Here is a 12,688-nt window from a genome sequence, read left to right as displayed (position 1 = left end):
AAAGTCTAACATAAAGGCACCAACTTTACAAAAAAGCAAAGGTGACTTCCTGGTCAAATAATGTCAAGGAACCCTTTGTTTTATTTAAACCCATAAGGGGAGCAGCTGCTAGGTTAAAAGAAGACAGTTAGAAAGCTGGCAAACAGGGGGATGGCACTGCTGCTGTATCAAATGCACTCCTTTCGATGGTGGAACCTGTCGTTGGTGTTTGAGGGCCTGAAATCAGCGGTTCTAGTTGTTAATCATGACTCAGGCCCTCCAGCCTGAAGCTCCTCTTCGGTTTATTTCTCTTTACCACTAAGAAATATCTGGGTCTTGACTGGGTCTTAACTTTCAGTGGGGCAGGGGATGCAGAGGCTAGTAGTGTTCGGGTCACAAGCCACATCAAGACTTGGCTCAGCCATTTCTGCTGTCCCTCGGTTAGTTCCCTGTCAAGGCCCTCCTACCGGTGGATACATGCCATGCTACTTCACCTCCTAATCCTGTTTCTGCCTCGTACTACAACCACACCATCTCACCACCTTGGCCTGGGAGGAATTGAACACTCTCTGAGCCAAAGATTCCAGGAGCAATTATTTGGTGGCAACAATAGATGGGCACCAACACCATCACTGTTGCATTTCACAGTAGGTTATTGTTGCTGTATCAGGTGGCGGGCAGGCAACTGAGCAATAGGCAAAAATGAATGTCAAATGAACAAGCCCTTTTCCAGCTTCCACACTTCCAGGGTGCCCTCAGGATACGAGGTGATGCAGCTGAAGTTAGGAAAGGGCAAGGGGGACTGATAGGCTCACTGAGAGGCTCCTGACCTCCCTTAACTTGTACTTTCCCTCCAAGGAGCAAAACGAAGATTGCCTGGGCTCCACCCAGCCTCCACCTGGCCACCCCAGGCTTACCATGCTTTAGGCACCCTTTAACTGCACTGGATGGCAGCTTTCCTCAGCCTGCCCGATGCTGCCTGCCGCCTTCTGCTTCCAAGCCAAAGGCATCAAAACCTCAGAGGCAGACAACCTGCAGTGTGAGTGGCTCATTCCTCATCCTCCTTCAGGTGCCTCCCTCTGAGGTCTGAGGTGCATTCCTCCCCCTTTGGTGCATGTGGCTCAGAGCATTCTCTGTCCTTCGCCTTGCCTCTCATCTCCTGCCTCGCCCCTGCCAAAACACAGCACAGACCACAAGCTTCAGCCTTCCGCCACAGCGGCGTATGAAGTATCTCAGTCACTTGACAGATAGCTTTAAGCGCATTCGTTACACACTATCGCTGGGTCACAGGCCAGCATTTGCTGTCACTCCTTACTCTCTCTTGACGAGAAAACAAACCATGTGACCCCACATGTGCTATTAGTGAGACTTAACAAAATCCAGTGGTCTGGTGCCTGACATGTTCTTCAACCCATAGATGCTTGCCCCTTTCCATGATTTCTGCTTGTGTCAGCTCCAGTCTGTCTGATTGTGCAATAATTTCGCATTCCATGGGGTCAATCACCTTTGCCCAGAGCAATCCCAACAGATTCAAGTATCTTGGTATGTGGGGAAGGACTCCTTGACACAGCTCCATATGTGGTTCTCTGGTGGGGTGCACTGGAGTCAGTTATACACCATTTTGAAAATTTACTTCTGACTTCAGTGCTGTTGTGGAGGTGGCACGTTGATCAATGGAGCAGCCAATAAGGATCCAATACTCAAACTTCAAAAAAGAGATGAATGAGCACTCAGCTTGTGCTGCGCACATGGCTTTAATGCCACATTCCTCAAATTGTTTTGACCTCACAGGATCTTGTTCATGATAATGTTTAAATGTTCTGCTTGTCGTATATACAGTGCAAACGTGAGTAGCATAGACAAAGGTCAAAACCACAGTCTACAAGCAGTGACACCATCCTGTAACGTCATTCTTAGATATGGGTTTCAGTGTGTATTTTTTTGGAAATCTTGCTCCGTACTACAGCTACCAAGGGTTGAACTGAGGTTTAAATTGTTGAGACCTAACTGGATCTGGTAGGAAATTGTGCTGTTACTGCTAGAAGAGGACTATCATCCACCTCAACTAATAATCCACTTTTTCACAGGATGTGACCATAAGCATATTGGAGTAACCCAATAACTTGCAACACACCAAGTGAGATCGTGGCTTGCTTACACACTATGAAAGAACTGGAACATTTGCCATTCAGAGCCTGTGTCTTTTTTTACAAAAAAAGCACTATTTTTACTCATGTTTCTATTCTTTTCGGACTTCACTTAAAGAAGTTGTATTGCTTTCTGCTACTGAGACCACATACAATGCACCACCACCTTTGGAGATCATCAGCCAGAACTGTTCTGGTTGAAGAATAACTTTAACTACTCAACAAGCATACCTTTAGTGAGTATGGCATATGTTGAAGGTGTATTTGCACTTTGTTCTGCTTTTGAAGCTTGCAAAAAATGCAAAAATGCTAAATAGTTGGGAGAACTGTGCATATTTGAGCACAGTGAAGTTTGCCATTATGCAATTTGTATGAAACTTCATGAGTAAGCAGTTTAAAGTGTACATTCTAAAGTGGTTTATGTATTCAAACAAATATATACTTTCACTTAATGGCATGAGTCTACAAGTGAGCAAGGAAGGGAAGAAGCAGCAAAATTTAGACAGATTAACCAGTAAAATATCCCTAGGAAATCTATCGGTGAAACTGGCAAAAACAGTGTATCTTTGGTCCGTGTGCACACATGATAAGTTGTATTAACAGGGTACTCCAACTATTTTTTTATAACACTATTATTTTTCTCTGTTTCTCACGACAGTCCTTATCTACAAAGGTGGCACACCCTTGAGACATGCACATAAGAGCCTTAATTCTATTTTTTTTAAATAGCTCATCAATCTCACTCAATAAAGTCATACAACATTGACCACACACAGAAGGATCCTCTAAAAAAATGGCACAGAAGTGAGAAACATTCAAGCATCTCTCGCCACACAATGCAAAAAGACTGATATCCTGTAGAGTTTAACAAAAGACACCAGTCAAGAGGCGAGGAAAAAATGCTTCCTGTGAGAGGCTGACCCCTTGTAATCTTCTGTGTAGGGAGACAGAGCTATTTTAAATAAAGAGTTAGCCATACAAGGTATCTGTCTCCAGGTGTGTTACCTTCATTCAAAAGGGTTGTCACAAGGAGCAAGGTCTAAGAAGTGGTGCCCACATTACTTACTGTGGTATGTTAATTACACTGAATCCTACTGTTCCACATCACATTCCTGCTTTTCGCCCACCCTCTGCCCCCATTTTTATGGTTGATTTTGTTCATTTATTTTTGTTTGTTACTGATTCAATTCTTCCTGTGGGAGGCTCACCTTTGCTTTTTCCTCACTAGAGGGAGGAAGAGCTAGGTTTAGTAATAAATGGTGGCCACCTCCAAAGGTGGGTCAGCCTGATAGATTAGGACCCTGGTGAGGAACAGAAGGACTAAGTGTAATGAAAATTACTGGACAATAAATGAACATTTAGTCAAAGTAGTTCTCCCCCCACTAAAGGCTGCCTCACAGGACAGGGCTTAGTGGGGCTGAGAGCATGAAAATGTTGTACTAGATGAGGGGCTTGGACATAAGAGGCTGGTTCTTATGAGCATTCAGATGTGTTGTATCCTTTCCAGTTGATCAAATAATAGAGCCTGCCTCAAATGAGTTTGGCACCTCACATTCTTGAGGGCCATTGTTTAGGACAGGAGGAGGTGGGGAATGTGGTCTAGTTTTAGGATGATAGGGCTTCAGTAGGGAAACATGAAAAACAGGATGTATGGTGTAGTATGGAGGCAGCTGAAGGCAAACCGTAACAGGCCCTAATAGTTGTGTGATCTCAAATGGTCCTATGAAATGTGGTGGTAATTTTCTTGGCCCTGCTAAAGTGATGTGCCAAGTGGAGAGCCAAGCATGATCTCCCACCTGATATTTGGGTTCAAGAGACCAGTGTTTATCTGCTACTAGTTTCATTTGGATTTTTTGCTTGGCTACGTATTTCTTGGCTTTTATCTGAATATCTTCCAAAGCAGTTGATTGTTCTGTGACTGAGGGGGCAGGTGAGGGTGGGAGCATATGTTCCATTGGTAGAGTGTGAGGATGAAATCCTGTAAGGTAATAAAATGGTAAACACCCTAATGCCGCATGAATGGTATTATTATAAGTGAATTCTGCTAAGGGAAGGCCCTGATCCCATGCACTTGTCTGGGTGGCCAGGAGACACCTAAAGGTTTGTTCCAGTGCCTGGTTAGCTTTTTCTGTTTAGTCATCTGTTTGTGGGTGATAGGCCATAGAGAGTGCTATCTCCACCCCTAATGTGAAACAGAAGCTTTCCAAAATGTGGCCGTAAATTGACTTCTTCAGTCAGAAACAATTTTTGTGGGTAACCCATGCAGTCTGACTATATGGTGAAGAAAAATGGTGCTAAGTTCTGAGGCTGTGGGTATAATCTTGAGCCGTATGAAGTGAGCCATTTAAGATAACATATTAACTACTGCTAAAATGGTTGCATGTTTATTAGATTCAAGCAGGTCAGTAAGGAAATCGAAACTAAGCACGTGCCATGGTAAGGGTGGAATTGGTAACAGTTGCAATTGTCCAGACGGAGCAGAATGTGATGCTTTATTATGAGAACAGGTGGGACAAGTAGTGATATGGTGGTACACATCCTGATGGATGGATTCCCACCAAAAGGTGCATAAACAATTATCCAGGGGTTTTTGTATTTCTGAATGTCGGACAAGGGCAGTATCATGATTCGAGGCCAATACTTGACACTGCAAGTCTTGATCTGGTACGTACAGTTTGTTTTCATGTAACTAGTACCCGTCTTCTATGATGTTATGTACCTTTTTAGCCCATACTTCTGGAGCATATGTTTTATATTGATCCTTCACCTTACCTGTGAAGGCGTTTACATCTGTAGTTACTGCCGCTATCTTATCAGGAGGAATTATACAGGGTGCAGTGTGAAAATTGTTAGTGTCTCCTTGGAGTACTATCTTGAATAGGTTGTCTGATTGTAGTTGTTTAGTTTAGGCCCGAGCGGAGCTCATAGAGTTCTACTCTCCAGAATTCTGCACAGTTGGTTAAAAACTCTGTGGAATTCTGCAGAGTTCTGCATGCGCCGTAGTGCCTCCTGGCTACCACCCTGTCTTACGTGCCTGATCTCGGAAGCTTTAAGCAGGGCGGCCCGACCTTGCTTAGCGCTTCCGAGATCGGGTGCCAGGCTCCACCTGCACCCTTCCTTTCACCAACTGCCCTCCTTCACAAACTTGCTACAGTGGGCCAAGCACACCCCCTGTGTTGCAAAAGCCTTGCAATTGCTTCCTCTGCACTTAGACACAGTCTCAGACTGACCTTTCTTGAGGGCCTGGCACTAGTTAGCAGCAAAGCAACTCACTGCCAGCAGCCTGGTATTTTCACAAAGTGCCTAGCCTTGCTTGCCACTGGACTCTAAGGCACTCTCTCAGGCCACACACATCTGGCAGGGGCTGCCAAATTACCACTTAGCAGCTGATGCTCCCCCTGTTTCCAGCTGTCCCTGCTGGCCCCAGCACCGTACCCTATAACACCACTTCCTTTCCCAGAGACTTTGGGGAGACAGGTTTTCAAGTAGAGCTCTGACTAAACATTTCCTTTTTTTCCAAGCACAGCACCCCCCCATATGCAAATGCTATCCATGCCCAATGCCGGCCCCATGTGCACAAGAGAAAGTGAAACGATCCACTCTTACCTGCTTCAAATGCTGTCTGGGTCCAGGGTCCCCATTGACAGCTGTCTCTCTGCCTCCCTCTTACCATGGGCTTCTGGGGACAGTGAAAAGAGGGAGGCCTGGATCCGGAGCTCGCACTGGTGCAGCCTCTCAGCTGCAGCTCTACACCGATGCGACAGCCGGGCAGAATAATGTGCAGCCCAGTTATGAGCCACATAGCACAAGCGCAGATTGTCTGCGCTTGCACTCTGTGGTCCATAACTGGGCTGAAAACTAGTTATGTGTGACACAGCACAAGCACAGACAATCTGCACTTGCGCTGTGTGGCCCATAACAATAGTGCAGTGAGCTCCACTCCTGGGCTAGCAGGGTTTTTGACCAAAGTCCATGCTCCAAACAGCATGGAGTGCCAAAAACTGTTGGCTCCACCAATGGAGCGGAGCTCACAGCCAACCCTTAGCTTAGCTCCAGGGCAATATTTAATTAGAAAGTCAAAATAACTAAAAAAGTGAATACAGCACATTTGCTGTGGAGTGAGAGCCTTCACTAAACTGAGAAATTGTAAATTCTTGCGGTCAGTAAAGATTGTGATGGTGTGTTTGTCTCTGAGTAAATTTTGTCGCCATTCTGCAAAGACAGACTTGATGGCTAACAATTCCCTTTCTGCCACGGTGTAATTTTGTTCTTCTGGGAGCAGTTCTCATGAGTAATATGCCAGGGGGTAGAGGTGACCTGTTTGTGTTATCCTTTTGAGATAGTTCTCCTCCTTGTACAAACTGTGAGGCATGTATCTCAACATAAAATGGCTGATCGGGATGGAGTAGGATAGGTGCAGACCTAAAACTTTGCTTTAAAGTATTTATGACCTGATCTGTGGCATTTGACCAAACAAATGACTGGCCTTTCTTAAATAGGGTAGTCATTGGTACCAATATCTCAGAGAAGTATGGTATGTGTTAGAAATGGGGTCATTGGTTGGCAGACAGGTTAACCCCTGTCCAAGCAAGAACCCTCACTCTAGTCAGGTTAGAGGAGAATCACCCTCAGTTAACCCCCACTCACCCTCTTGGTAGCTTGGCACGGGCAGGCAGGCTTAACTTCAGAAGCAATGTGTAAAGTATGTGTACCAACACACACAGTAAGTCAGTGAAAACACTACAAAAGGACGCCACACAGGTGTAGAACAATAGGTAATATTTATTTAAATAAAACAAGACCAAAACAACAAAAATCCAACATACACAAGTCAGGATATGAATTTTTAAAGAACAAGAGTCTTAGGTGGTCATTATGGCATTGGCGGTGAGTGATAAAGTAGCAGTAACACCACCAATAGGCTGGCGGTAATTACCACCAAATTATGACCATGGTGGTGATAACTCCCATAGACAGCCAATGTACCACACCAACCACCAGGACGTTAACACCACTGACCACGGCAGTAGCCATCAACAGCCAGGCGGAAGACAAGGTTCTGTCCACCATATTATGACACAGCACACCACCAGGATTTCCGGGGCAGTACCAGCGCCTTCAAAAGCTTGGTGGAAACAGAACACAGAAGACCAAAGACTCACCCTCAGAGACACAGAGAAGAACAAGGCCGCCATGGAACTGGAACTGCAAGTCTTCCCAATGCTCTTCTATGCCATGCTCCACCTGGAACACCAACACTGACGAAGACGACAACGGTGTGTACGGCCGCCGAGCACACAAGGGAGGGAGGGAGGAAAAGGAGAGTGACACACACAATGCACACCATTCACACACACACCATACAGACAACCAGCTGCAGGTGAAAAAAACAAAGTCACAGGACACACGTAATAATAATGCAAGGACTGCAGCATTCTAGAACAGAAAGTGTAATTGGATGAAAACAGCCACCATATTGTCAATGTGACAAAATACACATGAGTCACTGTGCAGAAGGGGCCAAAGGTCAGTCCAAAGTACAAAAGGCTACCATGGCCACAGTCCAAGACCCAACTCTTTCCCTGACGTAACCGCACTACACTGTGCAGGGGCATCATGGTGGGAATGGCCAGGCACCTCAGGGGAAAGGAGGGAGAGGGGCTCCTCAGCTGAGTTGGGGGACTTGCCCTGGAGGGGGCCCCATGTCCATAACAATTAGCTGGGGAGAGCAAGGTCACAGTCTCTGAGGTTCCCACTGGTTCTGGAGGGGGCTCCTTATACAACAGTTCCTGGGGGTGGCCTACATGCCCTGTGCTGGAGGTGAGGACTGCTGTGTCCCACCCTGAGGTGAGGGCTGCTGTCTCCCAGCTTGAGGTGAGAGCTGCTGTGTCCCAGCTTGAGGTGAGGGTTGCTGTGTCCCAGCCTGAGGTGAGGGCTGCTGTGTCCCAGCCTGAGGTGAGGGCTGCTGTGTCCCAGCTTGAGGTGAGGGCTGCTGTGTCCCAGCCTGAGGTGAGGGCTGCTGTGTCCCAGCCCTGTGTCCCAGCTTGAGGTGAGGGATGCTGTGTCCCAGCCTGCAGTGAGTACTGCTGTGTCCCAGCCTGGGCTGCTGTGTCCCAGCCTGAGGGCTGCTGTGTCCCAGCTTGAGGTGAGGGCTGCTGTGTTCCAGCCTGAGGTAAGGGCACCTTGACCACTGCTGTTGGGGGGGTCTTGCACCTCTTAGTTGGTAGAGTGGGATCCTTCCCTTTCCTGGCTGGTGGAGTGGGATCCTTCCCTTTCCTGGCTGGTGGAATAGGATCCTTCCCTTTACTGGTTGGTGGAGTGGGATCCTTCCTTCTCTTGCCTCCACGTCTAGGAGGCACCGCTACTGTCCCTGTGGACTGTTTGGCTGAGGTGCTGGGCTGGGTCATTTTGACCCTGCTCTTATGGGCAGGATGGGGGTGTAGGGGGAGGTAAGAGGTCAAGTTGGGCAAGGAAAACCTTCTTAGGGATGGTGGGGTGGGATGAGGGAGCAGGGATCAGGGCAGAGGTGGAGGGAGTGGTTGTTGGAGGTGTACATCTGCTGGATTTGAGTGCAGGTGCATGGGCCGTGTGCTGATGTGAGGTGGATGGATCTTGAGTGTCTGTGTGCGTGCGTTTGTGTCTCTTAGGAAGTGGGGGGCAGACAGGGTGGGAGAGAATATAGGGGTTGCGTGGATGGGTGTTGTGGAAGTGTCTGCAAGTGAGATGTGTGTGCTGCTTGGTGTGGTGATGGTGCTAGTGGCGGTTGATGCAGTGCATACAGGTGTGAGTGCGGATGTGAGAGTGAGGGAGGAGGAGGGGGAGACTATGGAGGCAGTGGATGTTGTTGTGTGTGTAACTGTCTGTTGTTTGTGTGAGTGCTTGTGGCCTGAAGTGTGCTGCCTGTGTTTGTCTGTGCCACTCTTGTGTGATGGTTTGTGTGCATGCTTGTCTGTATGTGTACATGGGATGGGTTGGGGTTGAGGAGATTGGGACTGGAACGTGGTAGTTGGAGGGGGGATGGTAGGAACAGGGACAATGGCTGCCATCATAGAGGAGGTCAGAGCCCAGAGCCCAGAACAATCTCTGTTGGGCCCCAATACACCGTGAATGCCCTTCAGGAATGCATTGCATTGCTGCATCTGGGATGCCAGCCCCTGGATGGCATTCACAGTGGTTGACTGCCCTACAGGGATGGTTCTCAGGAGGTCAATAGCCTCCTCACTTCGGGCAGCAGGGCTCACTGGGGCAGGGCCTGAGGTGCCTGGGGTGAAGGAAATGCCCACCCTCCTGGGTGAGCAGGCACGGGCAATTCGGTTAGGGGCTACTGGGAGGGCAGTGCTGGTACGGGGTGGTGGCTGTACCTGTAGCTGGGGTGGTCCCAGAGGTGTCCGCCACCACCAGGAAGCTTCCATCAGGGGAGGTATCAGAGTCAGTGTTGTCACCTCCTGTCTTTGCCATGGTATTCCCCTCGCCCTCTGTGCCACTGATCCCCTTGTCATCTGTGGACTCTGCCTCGTGGGTCCTGTGGGATGCAGCTCCCTCTGTCGCTGGTGCCCCTGCTCTTCCGCCAGATGATGCTAATGCACACATGGACAGGATGACAGAAGAAAAAGGGGGGTAGAGAGAAAGAGTGCACTGGGTCAATTACAGTACCAATACCACATATGGCAGACACATTTCCGTCACAGACGGGGATCAGGATTGTGTCCCATGCATCACACTGTCATCAAATTGTCTAGGTACCACAGCAAGATGAGAGCCAAACACCACCAACTACACCCCTCCTGGGACCCCCTACGCCCTGTCTGACATGGTATGCAACCTAGTTATGTTACCAGATTTAGTAATATTGACCTGGATCATGCTGAGTTCTCTGTGCTGGCATTAAGGGGCACCCACTAACTGACATCCACCACCAGGTTCCCATGCCACCTACCTATCATAGTGCTAATGCACACTGTTCTCACCCCCTTGTGGCTGCTGTGCGCTCTTAAGCGACCATCCAGCTCTGGGTAGGCCACCGCCAGTATGCGGACCATCAGGGGGATCAGGTTCTGATGAGCCCTCGTTGGGAGGCCATCCCCAGCTGGGCCTCCCCGGTATTCCAGGCCCAGTGACTCAGGTGCTCCACCTGCTGTAGACCCCCAGGGTCCGCACGTCCTTCGCGATGGCACGCCACAATCCCTTCTTCTGATGGGCACTGGCCTGAAGAGGAAACACAGACATGAGGAGACCATTAACCAGATAATCCAGCCTTTAACACATATGGCCCACAAATCCCCTTCCATCCTCATTGGTGCACACATTACTCAGCGCTCACCATGTACACTACCAGCAGAGATAGGACCCCCCCATACGACGTGATGCTTGCACACACATGTCCATGCAACCCTGTCACATGCCTCGTGCTCAAGATGTACTCACCTGTTGGTCTGAAGGCCCATACAGCTGCCCATACTGTGGTAGGACCCCATCCACCAAACGCTCTAACTCCTCCAAATCTCCCCACATGGGCCATGGCAGGATCCAGAGACAGGTCACAGTAGCACACGCAGTGTAAGTGTCGTCCTGTGGAAAGTCAGGAATCGAGGCGGTGTACACCATCACCGCTGCTGGTGATCCCCATTGGCCACTTTACTCCATAGAGCCCCATGCTATCCAATGAAGAATAACATGGTGGTGCAAGACTGCCTTCCGCCATGACGCACTAAGCCGGCAGAGTTACCTCACTTCCACCTGTCCCTACATACAGGACAGGGGGACGACATTTTATGGTGGTGGACAATATTCCGATAATTGAGAAATGCGTCATTTTCATTTTTTGCACATAGATTGCCATTCCCATTGTCTCATCACATTCCTGCTCTATGTACACTGAGGTGGTGGTTCCATTGTTTAAATTGTGACAGCTTACTCACTCTTGTGTCCCTCGGATACCCACCACTGCGGAGGAATCCGAGGACAAGACAAGCCCCCACGTGCAGACACCTTGAGGACTTGGCTACACTGGAGGAGAGGCATATAATACTCACCTACAGACTGGACAGGGCCACGATCACAAAGCTATGTGCTAAATTGGAGTCTGATCTGATATCTGCTATCTGTTATCCCACTGGGACTCCCCCTCTATCGCAGGTTCTATCTGTGCTCCACTTCCAGGAAACTGGTTCATTCCAAGTGACAGTGGGCTTGGCTTGGCAGCAGGAATGTCATAGACAATGTTCTCAATTGTGCTGGCAAGGGTTTTGTCTGCCCTGGTGAAACACATGTGCAGCTACATTGTCTTCCCCCAAGTGGAAGATTATGCCAATGTGAAGGCAGGATTCTATGCAATGGGACATATCCCCAACATTATTGGGGCGACTGATGGTACACATGTGCATTTATCCCCTCCCTGTCAGAATGAACAGGTGTTCAGGAATCAGAAGAGTTTCCCCTCACTGAATGTGCTAATGGTGTGCCTGGCGGACCAGTACATCTCCCACATCACTGCCAAGTATCCTGGGTCGGTGCATGACACCTTGGTCCTGAGGAATAGCAGCATTCCACATGTGATGGCACAACTATAGATGTACAGGGTGTGGCTAATTGGTGAGGCTGAGTCCCCACCCAATGTATGTCAGTGTATGCCTTCTGGTGTTGACCCCATAGTATTGTGTAAGGCTAATGTTTGTCCCTCTATACTTACATGTGACTCTGGCTACCCACACCTATTGTGGCTCCTTCCCCCTGTGAGGAATGCCAGTACAGGGGCTCAGAATCGTTATACTGATGCACATGGGTGAACCTGGAGAATTATTGAGAGGACCTTTGGCCTCCTGAAGGGCAGGGTCAGATTCCTCCATCTAACTGGTGGATCCCTGTGCTACTCACCCGTGAAGGTCTGCCAGATTGTAGTGGAATGCTGCATGTTGCACAACCTGGCCCTCAGAAGACATGTGCCTTATCTGCAGGAGGAGGAGACTGGAAATGCCCATGTGGCAGCAGTAGACCCTGAGGACAGTGACTATGAGGAGGCAGATGATGAGGATGTGAACACCAGAACATCAGTTGTACTTCAATACTTCCAATGACACACAGGTTAGACAGTGGAACTGACCATTCCTCTGAATATTGATGTGTTCTGTGTGGCTGTAGCAGGATGGCATTCATTTCCTTTGCATCTCTACTTACTGTCACCTATGGCTTCTCATTTTGCAGATGTTGGTGATATGACAACAGTGTACTGATGTGATGTCTACAGACAGATACAGGTCTTAAAATGTATGCTATCACAGTGTTCAGATCATTTGCACAAGATGTAACTGTTTCCATATATGCATATTTTCATCACATAAAATACTTTCACTTAGGTTGTGTTCAAGGGTGTTTATTGTAGTGCAAATAATTGATGGAAAAGTGCAATGGAATGGGGTGATGGTAGAGGAAAGGCCGGGGTATTGTTCCAGTCTGTTTGTAGCACAGGTCCAGTGTCCAAGGGGCCTTATGAAGGGGAGCAAAGGCAGTTCAAAGTGGAAAAGGTGACAACGTGGGACACAAGGGGGACATTCAGGAAGGTCTCA

The sequence above is a fragment of the Pleurodeles waltl genome, chromosome 4_1 (genome assembly GCF_031143425.1).
Source record: "Pleurodeles waltl isolate 20211129_DDA chromosome 4_1, aPleWal1.hap1.20221129, whole genome shotgun sequence".
NCBI lineage: Eukaryota > Metazoa > Chordata > Amphibia > Caudata > Salamandridae > Pleurodeles > Pleurodeles waltl.
The sequence above is the reverse complement of the archived record's forward strand: the minus strand, read 5'-3'. Positions refer to the sequence as shown.